The sequence below is a fragment of the Bos taurus genome, chromosome 1, assembly GCF_002263795.3.
Source record: "Bos taurus isolate L1 Dominette 01449 registration number 42190680 breed Hereford chromosome 1, ARS-UCD2.0, whole genome shotgun sequence".
In the NCBI taxonomy this organism is placed as follows: domain Eukaryota; kingdom Metazoa; phylum Chordata; class Mammalia; order Artiodactyla; family Bovidae; genus Bos; species Bos taurus.
Genome location: NC_037328.1, coordinates 57208205 through 57218594, shown reverse-complemented (window position 1 = coordinate 57218594; position 10390 = coordinate 57208205).

Below are 10390 nucleotides of genomic sequence, written 5' to 3'. Positions count from 1 at the left end.
AATTATCAGAATAGAAATGGTGTTGCCACCCCTCCCAAATTGCCTCTCTGCCAGCAGTTTCATCCCAGGCTGTTTTAAGCATGACCTGTTAATGGCTCACAGCTGCCTACCCACCCACTTCCTTGGACAGCTGCCCTTGGACAGGATGAATGCCTGTCACCTGTTGGAGTGACTACCAACTTCTCTCCACCACTGCCTACAGCCAATGACGGACTGACTAGTCAACACTGGGTATGATAGAACTACCGCTTATGTCAGCAGAGAACAGCTCTGTGGTGCATTTATGTTCCGGTGCACCCCCACCCCGGCAACCCCCTCCAGTACTCTTGTCTGGCAAATCCCATGCACGGGGGATCCTGGTGGGCTGCCGTCTATGGGGTTGCACAGAGTTGGACATGACTGAAGCGACTTAGCAGCAGTAGTAGCAGCAGCACCCCCACCCTGAGAGATCCAACCGCCTGAGGTCCTGTTCACCTCTTTCCACTTCCCTCTCCTGCTTCACACTCCTCTTAGAGATTCATCCTGAAGAGCACTCCCTCAATAAAACTTGAGCATAAGAATCCCTTTCTTAGGCCCAGTATTAGGAAATCTAACCTAACCTGGTTAATCTCATAACTGATGGCTATGTTTTATCTTATACAGTAGCAGCCTGTGGGAGTGGAGGTGCAGGGAGCGGAGAGCAGCTCATGATTTCAGTTTAGAAAGGAAATGATTAAGCACTAGAGCTATAATCCATATTCTCTTTTTACTGGTGGACCCCTAAGAAAGATGGTAGGCACAACAAATCTTCTGATAGTCATAGGAGACAGAGAAGGTGCACTAAAGGTCCTGAAGATAAAACTGGGAGGGTGTAAAAGTGCCACAGATGGAGGGAACCAGGGCAGGGGGGAAGTTGCACAGTGACTGGAGAGATAATTTGGTGGTTATCACCCCAATCTGAGTGCCTCAATGCATGGTACCACTGGAATTAGCTGTCCTTCCTAGTAAATATTAAGTAACACAGAATTGCAGGAAGCAAGAGATAACTGATAAAAAAAATAACTGAGGAGGCAGTTTTGATTTCTACTAACTCCCTTAAGAGTCCTGTCTAGCTTCAGAACATAAGGCAGATGGTTCTTGAAGGTTGATAGTAGACTACGGAGAATTAAAAAACTGGTTTGTCTGATAGCTTTAGCAATGTCTGATGTGGTAAAGGTAATGTATAAAGGCTAAAGGAGATTGTAGAGCCATTTTAGGCCTTGTTAATGATTTCTTTTCAGTCAATTTCTGAGTCCAGCCAAACACAGTGGCAATCTCATGGGATGAAATCCAGGATGCATTTACTATTTTTGACACAAAAATATTTGAATTTGCTTACATTATCTATTTCTGCTTTATTGACTATGCCAAAGCCTTTGACTGTGTGGATCACAATAAACTGTGGAAAATTCTGAAAGAGATGGGAATACCAGACCACCTGATCTGCCTCTTGAGAAATTTGTGTGCAGGTCAGGAAGCAACAGTTAGAACTGGACATGGAACAACAGACTGGTTCCAAATAGGAAAAGGAGTACATTAAGGCTGTATATTGTCACCCTGCTTATTTAACTTATATGCAGAGTACATCATGAGAAACGCTGGACTGGAAGAAACACAAGCTGGAATCAAGATGGCCAGGAGAATTATCAATAACCTCAGATATGCAGATGACACCACCCTTATGGCAGAAAGTGAAGAGGAACTCAGAAGCCTCTTGATGAAGGTGAAAGTGGAGAGTGAAAAAGTTGGCTTAAAGCTCAACATTCAGAAAACAAAGATCATAGCATCCGGTCCCATCACTTAATGGGAAATAGATGGGGAAACAGTGGAAACAGTGTCAGACTATTTTGGGGGACTCCAAAATCACTGCCGATGGTGACTGCAGCCATGAAATTAAAAGACGCTTACTCCTTGGAAGGAAAGTTATGACCAACCTAGATAGCATATTCAAAAGCAGAGACATTACTTTGCCAACAAAGGTTCGTCTAGTCAAGGCTATGGTTTTTCCTGTGGTCGTGTATGGATGTGAGAGTTGGACTGTGAAGAAGGCTGAGCGCCGAAGAATTGATTCTTTTGAACTGTGGTGTTGGAGAAGACTCTTGAGAGTCCCTTGGACTGCAAGGAGATCCGACCAGTCCATTCTGAAGGAGATCAGCCCTGGGATTTCTTTGGAAGGAATGATGCTAAAGCTGAAACTCCAGTACTTTGGCTACCTCATGCGAAGAGTTGACTCATTGGAAAAGACTCTGATGCTGGGAGGGATTGGGGGCAAGAGGAGGAGGGGACGACAGAGGATAAGATGGCTGGATGACATCACTGACTGGATGGACGTGAGTCTGAGTGAACTCTGGGAGTTGGTGATGGACAGGGAGGCCTGGCATGCTGTGATTCATGGGGTCGCAAAGAATCGGACATGACTGAGTGATTGATCTGATCTGATCTGATCTACATATCATCAGTCTAATAAGATGAGATTAGATTTGGTAACCATTAAGAGCAAGTTTTGAGAAGGCAATGGCAACCCACTGCAGTACTCTTGCCTCGAAAATCCCATGGATGGAAGAGTCTGGTAGGCTGTAGTCCATGGGGTTGTGAAGACTCAACACGACTGAGCGTCTTCACTTTCGCTTTTCACTTTCATGCATTGGAGAAGGAAATGGCAACCCACTCCAGTGTTCTTGCCTGGAGAATCCCAGGGACGAGGGAGCCTGGTGGGTTGCTATCTATGGGGTAGCACAGAGTCGGACACGACTGAAGCAACTTAGCAGCAGCAGCAGCAGCAAGAGCAAGTTAGACCACCATGGGGCTTACCAGGTGGTTCAATGGATGAAGAATTCACCTGTAGTGGAGGAGACCCAGGTGATGCAGGTTCAATCCCTGGATCAGGAAGATCCCCTGGGGAAGGTCATTTCCACCTACTCCAATATTCTTGCTTGGAGACTCCCATGGACAGAGGAGCCTGGTGGACTACAGTCCATAGGGTGGTTGAGAGTTGGACATGACTGAGCGACTAAGCACAGCACAGGCAGTTGTTTGAATACTTACTGTGTGGCTGCAGTTAGTAGCATCACTATGTGGTCAAGGCAGATGAAACATAGATGAACATAAGGAAAACCCCTGTATGAGTAACTTAGTTTTGAATTACCTGTAGAAACTTGGATGAAAAATTAAAGTGACTCACTATGCCCAACAAAAAACCCCTTGCTCACAAGGGGATTGGAAGACTGAGGTGATTGTCTTAATCATTTCACTAGCTAGAAGTTATTAATACCTTGAAATGAATAGGTGTGAATGAACTCAGGTCATGCGTTAATGGGCTTAAGGATTCCCTTTGTACCTGCTGACTAATGTGGTAAGAAATTATATCTTTGTCTACAAAAAAGAAATTCCTAGAAATAGCTCAAGTAAGATTAAGGTCAAGGACCTCTATACAGCTGGTGTGTGGATTGCACTCTACCATTACTGGTAGTTCTGGGAAGCTACAAGTGGGTTTTAAATGGGATTGAGACTATACTAAAATATGTTTGCTTATCTTGTAACAGAAGCAACTTTGGAGAATAAAATTAAAGTTCTGTAAGAGCAAATTATCCATCAATTTGGCTCATTTGGATATATTTCACATGTTTTTCTTCTACCAGTGTACAGAAACGAAGAAAGAAAAATAATATTTTATGGCTATACCACAGTCCTTTTCATTCTTAGATCAGTGGTTTCATTGAAAAATTGGGTTCAGTTAGCTCAGTTCAGTCACTCAGTCTTGTCCAACTCTTTGCAACCCCATGAACTGCAGCATGCCAGGCCTCCTCATCCATCTGGGAGTTGGTGATGGACAGGGAAGCCTGGTGTGCTGCGGTTCATGGGGTCACAAAGAGTCGGACGTTACTGACTGACTGAATTGAACTGAACTGAACATGTCCATTGAGTTGGTGATGCCATCCAACCATCAGATCCTCTGTCATCCTCTTCTCATCCCACCTTCAATCTTTTCTAGGATCAGGGTATTTTCCAATGAGTCAGTTCTTTGTATCAGGTGGCCAAAACATTGGAGTCAGCATCAGTCCTTCCAGTGAATACTCAGGACTGATTTCCTTTAGGATGGACTGGTTGGGTCTCCTTGCAGTCCAAGGGACTCTCAAGAGTCTCCCCAACACCACAGTTCAAAAGCATCAATTCTTCGGCACTAAGCTTTCTTTATAGTCCAACTCTCACATCCATATATGACTACTGGAAAAACCATAGCTTTGACTAGACAGACTTTTGTTGACAAAGTAATGTCTCTACTTTTTAATATGCTATCTAGGTTGGTCATAACTTTTCTTCCAAGGAGCAAGTGTCTTTTAATTTCATGGCTGCAGTCACCATCTGCAGTGATTTTGGAGCCCCAAAAGTAAAGTCTGCCACTGTTTCCACTGTTTCCCCATCTCTTTGCCATGAAGTGATGGGACCAGATGCCATGATCTTAGTTTTCTGAATGTTGAGTTTTAAGCCAACTTTTTCACTCTCCTCTTTCATTTTCATCAAGAGGCTCATTAGTTCTTCTTCGCTTTCTGCCATAAGGGTGGTGTCATCTGCATATCTGAGGTTATTGATATTTCTCCTGGCAAACTTGATACCAGTTTGTGCTTCATCCAGCCCAGCATTTCTCATGATGTACTCTGCATATAAGTTAAATAAGCAGGGCGACAATATACAGCCTTGACATACTCCTTTCCTGATTTGGAACCATCTATTGTTTCAAGTTTAGTTCTAATTGTTGCTTCCTGACCTGCATACAGGTTTCTCAAACAGCAGGTCAGGTGACCAGGTATTCCCATCTCCTTAAGAGTTTTCCATAGTTTGTTGTGATGCACACAGTCCAAGGCTTTGGCATAGTCAATAAAGCAGAAGTAGATGCATTTCTGGAACTCTCTTGCTTTTTCAAAGATCCAGCAGATGTTGGCAATTTGATCTCTGGTTCCTCCGCCTTTTCTAAAACCAGCTTGAACATCTGGAAGTTCACGGTTCATGTACTGTTGAAGCCTGGCTTGGAGAATTTTGAGCATTACTTTGCTAGCATGTGAGATGAGTGCAATTATGCAGTAGTTTGAGCCTTCTTTGGCATTGCCTTTCTTTGGGATTGAAATGAAAACTGAGCTTTTCCAGTCCTGTAGCCACTGCTAAGTTTTCCAAATTTGCTGGCATATTGAGTGCAGCACTTTCACAGCATCATCTTTTAGGATTTGAAATAGCTCAACTGGAATTCCATCATCTCCACTAGCTTTGTTCATAGTGATGCTACCTAAGGCCCACTTGACTTTGCATTCCAGGATGTCTGGCTCTAGGTGAGTGATCATACCATTGTGATTATCTTGGTCGTGAAGATCTTTTTTGTACAGTTCTTCTGTGTATTCTTGTTACCTCTTCTTAATATCTTCTGCTTCTGTTAGGTCCAGACCATTTCTTTCCTTTATTGTGCCCATCTTTGCATGAAATGTTCCCTTGGTATCTCTAATTTTCTTGAAGAGATCTCTAGTCTTTCCCATTCTATTGTTTTCCTCTATTTCTTTGCATTGATCACTGAGGAAGGCTTTCTCTCCTTGCAAAGGAGAAAAGGAAAGATATATACCCATTTGAACGCAGAGTACCACAGAATAGCAAGGAGAGATAACAAAGCCTTCCTCAGTGATCATTGCAAAGAAATAGATGAAAAATTGTGATGTAATCTGAAGTCCTTGTTTCTCAAAACCTGCTGAAAAAATATTTAAGGGGTAGATTTTTTCTTTTTTTTGATGTGGACCATTTTATCAAATTTACAATATTGTTTCTGTTTTATGTTTTGTTTTTTTGGCCCTGAGGAATGTGGAATCTTAGCAGCCTGATCAGAGATTGAACCTATACCCGCCTGCAGTGGAAGAAGGCAAAGTCTTAACCAACGGATCACCAGGTAAGTCCCAAGGGTTAGATTATTCAAATGATTGAATATGAGGGAAACTAAAGTGAGGACTCCAGTGGAACTCTCTATAATTTGGAGATGGGAATACTGGGTTGGGGAGAATGCAATTATAGTACTTTATAAATTTCCCATCTTAAATTTTTCCATTTAGTTTATCTGGTGGTACCAGGCTTGGGTTTAAATATACATGTGCCCAAGAAAGGTGATATAAATGAACAAGATACAATATCTATGCTATTAATTTTGAAAGTGTATATTCCCAAAGGTACTTTTGGGGAGCATACTTTACCCCGTGTAACAAAATTGGGGCTAACTGTAAATACGATTCATTTCTAATCAGCAGGGCATATTACCTTACCTCTTAAATACTATAAAGTAGTATTTAAGGTATTCCTGACTTCAGTCCCCCCTCACAGGAAGACCAACTAGCAGCTATCCACAGACAAGATATCAAGAGAAAACTCCAGCACATGGAGGTGAGACTGAAGCATCTCCCTGAATCATAGGAACCTAGAAGGCCCACATTAGAAGGGGAAGGGGAGTGGCTACATCTCTCCTTCCGGTGGCTGGCACTGAATCTCTGGCCCTCTCTGAGTCTACAGTCTCTGCAGTCTCCCAAGTTTGCCTTGCTCCTCCAATGTTGTAGGACATGTCCTGGGAGTCCTACAACTCCCTAAAGTCTCATCTCAGACACCACTGAGGGAATCTAAGGAACTTGGCCACTGGGAATCAGATAGACACAGCGAGGAGGACAAGGCTTATAGTAACCAGTGCTCAGATCTTAGGGGACAACATTCTTACCTGTGGTGGTGCCCAAGCAGAGATACCAGCCAGTGGCTCTGCCCATCTGCAGAGCTGAGCCAGTGATCCTTGTCTAGCCAGGGAGCTTGGTAGGCAGCTCTATCTAATTTAGGTCCCCAGCTTCTGAACTGTGGTGTTGGAGAAGACTCTTGAGAGTCCCTTGGACTGCAAGGGGATCAAACCAGTCCATCCTAAAGGAAATCAACCCTGAATATTCATTGGAAGGACTGATGCTAAAGCTGAAACTCCAATATTTTGGCCACCTGATGCAAAGAACTGACTCACTGGGAAAGACCCTGATGCTGGGAAAGATTGAAGGCAGGAGGAGAAGAGGATGACAGAGGATGAGATGGTTGGATGGCATCACTGACTCAGTGGGCATAAGTTTGAGAAAGCTCTAGGAGATGGTGAAGGACATGGAAGCCAGGCATGCTGCAGTCCATGGGGTCACAGAGTTGGACACAACAGAGCAACAACAACCAGCCAAAAAGCCACAAGGGCAGTGGAGCCTTTTATACGGTCCTGCCCAAGCAGATAAGAAAATTTTTAGCCCTACCACCTGCTGAGTTTAGCCTCTAGTCCCACTTAACCAGGAAGCCTGACTAGAGAATCTGGGCAGCTGCAGAGTCCATCCTACAGCTGTGCTCAGGCAGGAAGCCAGGCCAACAGTACTGCCCAACTATTAAGTACAGCCACTGGCTCTGCATAATGAGGGAACCTGAGCAGTGATCTCTATACCTAAAATCGATAAGAAACTCATACAACTTAATAGAAAAACAACCAAATAATCAGATTTTTTTAGTGGGCAAAGGACCTGAATAGACATTTTTTTCCAAAGACATACAAAGAGCCAAGTACACAAAAATGTGCTCAGTATCATTTGTCATCAGTTCAGTTCAGTTCAGTCACTCAGTCGTGTCCGACTCTTTGCGACCCCATGAATCACAGCACGCCAGGCCTCCCTGTCCATCACCAACTCCCGGAGTTCACTCAGACTCACAGGCATCGAGTCAGTGATGCCATCCAGCCATCTCATCCTCTGTCGTCCCCTTCTCCTCCTGCCCCCAATCCCTCCCAGCATCAGAGTCTTTTCTAATGAGTCAACTCTTCACATCAGGTGGCCAAAGTACTGGAGTTTCAGCTTTAGCATCATTCCTTCCAAAGAAATCCCAGGGCTGATCTCCTTCAGAATAGACTGGTCGGATCTCCTTGCAGTCCAAGGGACTCTCAAGAGTCTTCTCCAATACCACAGTTCAAAAGAATCAATTCTTCGGCACTCAGCCTACTTCACAGTCCAACTCTCACATCCATACACGACCACAGGAAAAACCATAGCCTTGACTAGACGAACCTTTGTTGGCAAAGTAATGTCTCTGCTTTTGAATATGCTATCTAGGTTGGTCATAACTTTCCTTCCAAGGAGTAAGCGTCTTTTAATTTCATGGCTGCAGTTACCATCTGTGGTGATTTTGGAGCCGAAAAAAATAAAGTCTGACACTGTTTCCACTGTTTCCCCATCTATTTCCCATGAAGTGATGGGACCGGATGCCATGATCTTCATTTTCTGAATGTTGAGCTTTAAGCCAACTTTTTCACTCTCCGCTTTCACTTTCATCAAGAGGCTTTTGAGTTCCTCTTCACTTTCTGCCATAAGGGTGGTGTCATCTGCATATCTGAGGTTATTGATATTTCTCCTGGCAATCTTGATTCCAGCTGTGTTTCTTCCAGCCCAGCGTTTCTCATGATGTACTCTGCATATAAGTTAAATGAGCAGGGTGACAATATACAGCCTTGACGAACTCCTTTTCCTATTTGGAACCAGTCGTTGTTCCGTGTCCAGTTCTAACTGTTGCTTCCTGACCTGCATATAGATTTCTCAAGAGGCAGATCAGGTGGTCTGGTATTCCCATCTCTTTCAGAATTTTCCACAGTTTATTGTGATCCACACAGTCAAAGGCTTTGGCTTAGTGAATAAAGCAGAAATAGATGTTTTTCTGGAACTCTCTTGCTTTTTCCATGATTCAGTGGGTGTTTGATCTCTGGTTCCTCTGCCTTAAATGCAAATCAAAACCACAATCAGATACTCCTCACACTTGTCAGAAAAAGACAATAGTAACAAGTGCTGACATTAGTGCAGAGAAAAGGGAACCCTTGTGAACTGTTGGTGGGAATGAAAATTGGTGCTTTCACTATGAAAAACAGTATGGAGTTTACTCAGAAAGTTTTTTAAAAATATAAATAACATATGACCCAACAATTTCACTTCTGGATATGTAATGAAAGGCAACCAAATCAGTATCTGAGATGCTGAGATGTCTGCAACCCCATGTTCATTGGAACATTATTCACAGTAGCCAAGATACCTAAGGAAACAGCCTAATTTTTCACCAATGGATGAATGGATAAAGAAAATGTAGTTTACATATACAGTAGAATGTGCCACAGCCATAAAAGAAGGAAATCTTGCCATTTATGGTGATATGTTTGAAACTTGAGAGCAAATGTGAAGTGAAATGTCAGACAAAGAAAGATAACGCTGTATGATCTTACTTATGTGTGGAACCTAACAAAAACAAACTCATAGAAATCGAGGGCAGATTGATGGCTGCCATGGGCAAGAGGGCAGGGTTGGGGAAATGAGTGAAGATAGTCAAGGTGGCTTGGTAGTAAAGAATCTGCCTGCCAAGCAGGAGATGTGAATTCGATCCCTGAGTTGGGAAGATTTCCTGGAGAAGGAAATCGCAACCTGTTCCAGTACTCTTGCCTGGGAAATCTCATGGACAGAGGAACCTGGTGGGCTACAGTCCATGGGGTTGCAAAATATCAGACATGGGTTAGCAAGTAAAAAAAAAAAAAAAAACGACAAAAATCAAAGTATACAATTACCAGGGGAGAGTGCAATCATGCCGTTTCTATTATGGCCTTTCAGAGCAATAAAATAATATTCTATTTCTCCAGTGCTAGCTCTGGCTGGTGCTGGGAGGATAAATTCCTGCGTAGATCTATTTTATTAAAAAAGGAAAAAAAATTCTGGAAGCCACTCAACACAATTTCTCATAGCTGGTGCCACAAATAAGCAACAGAGTTGAAGGAATTCAACTCTCTCTTTAGAGTGTTAAGGAAAAAGGGAGTTGAAAATGGCTGTGGGTTTGCCTCATTAACAGTGTGTTCCACCAGGAGTGATAGGGTGGTGACCAGATTTATATTTTTGAAATGTCATTGTACCTATAGAGTAGAATCTGGGCAAAAAGGGCAGGGCTCTGGAGCTAGAAAAACTAGGATATTGAGAGAATAGAGGGGATGAAGGCTGACACTAAACTTGTGATTTAGGCCCTGAGAAGGAGGCACTATATGAGAGATAAAATGGTATACATGTCGGCACTCATCACTGGATGGGAGAGATTAGGAAGCAAGATAAATGACTCCCAGGATCTGATCAGGGTGAGGACTGATGCTAAGGCAAGAGGTGAATGTCAAGGATAGAGAGGATTCATTTAGTTATTTGTGTCTACCTAGTTCCACTTATATTGGAGAAGGAAATGGCAACCCACTCCAGTATTCTTGCCTGGAGAATCCCAGGGACGGAGGAGCCTGGTGGGCTGCCGTCTATGGGGTTGCACAGAGTCGGACACGACTGAA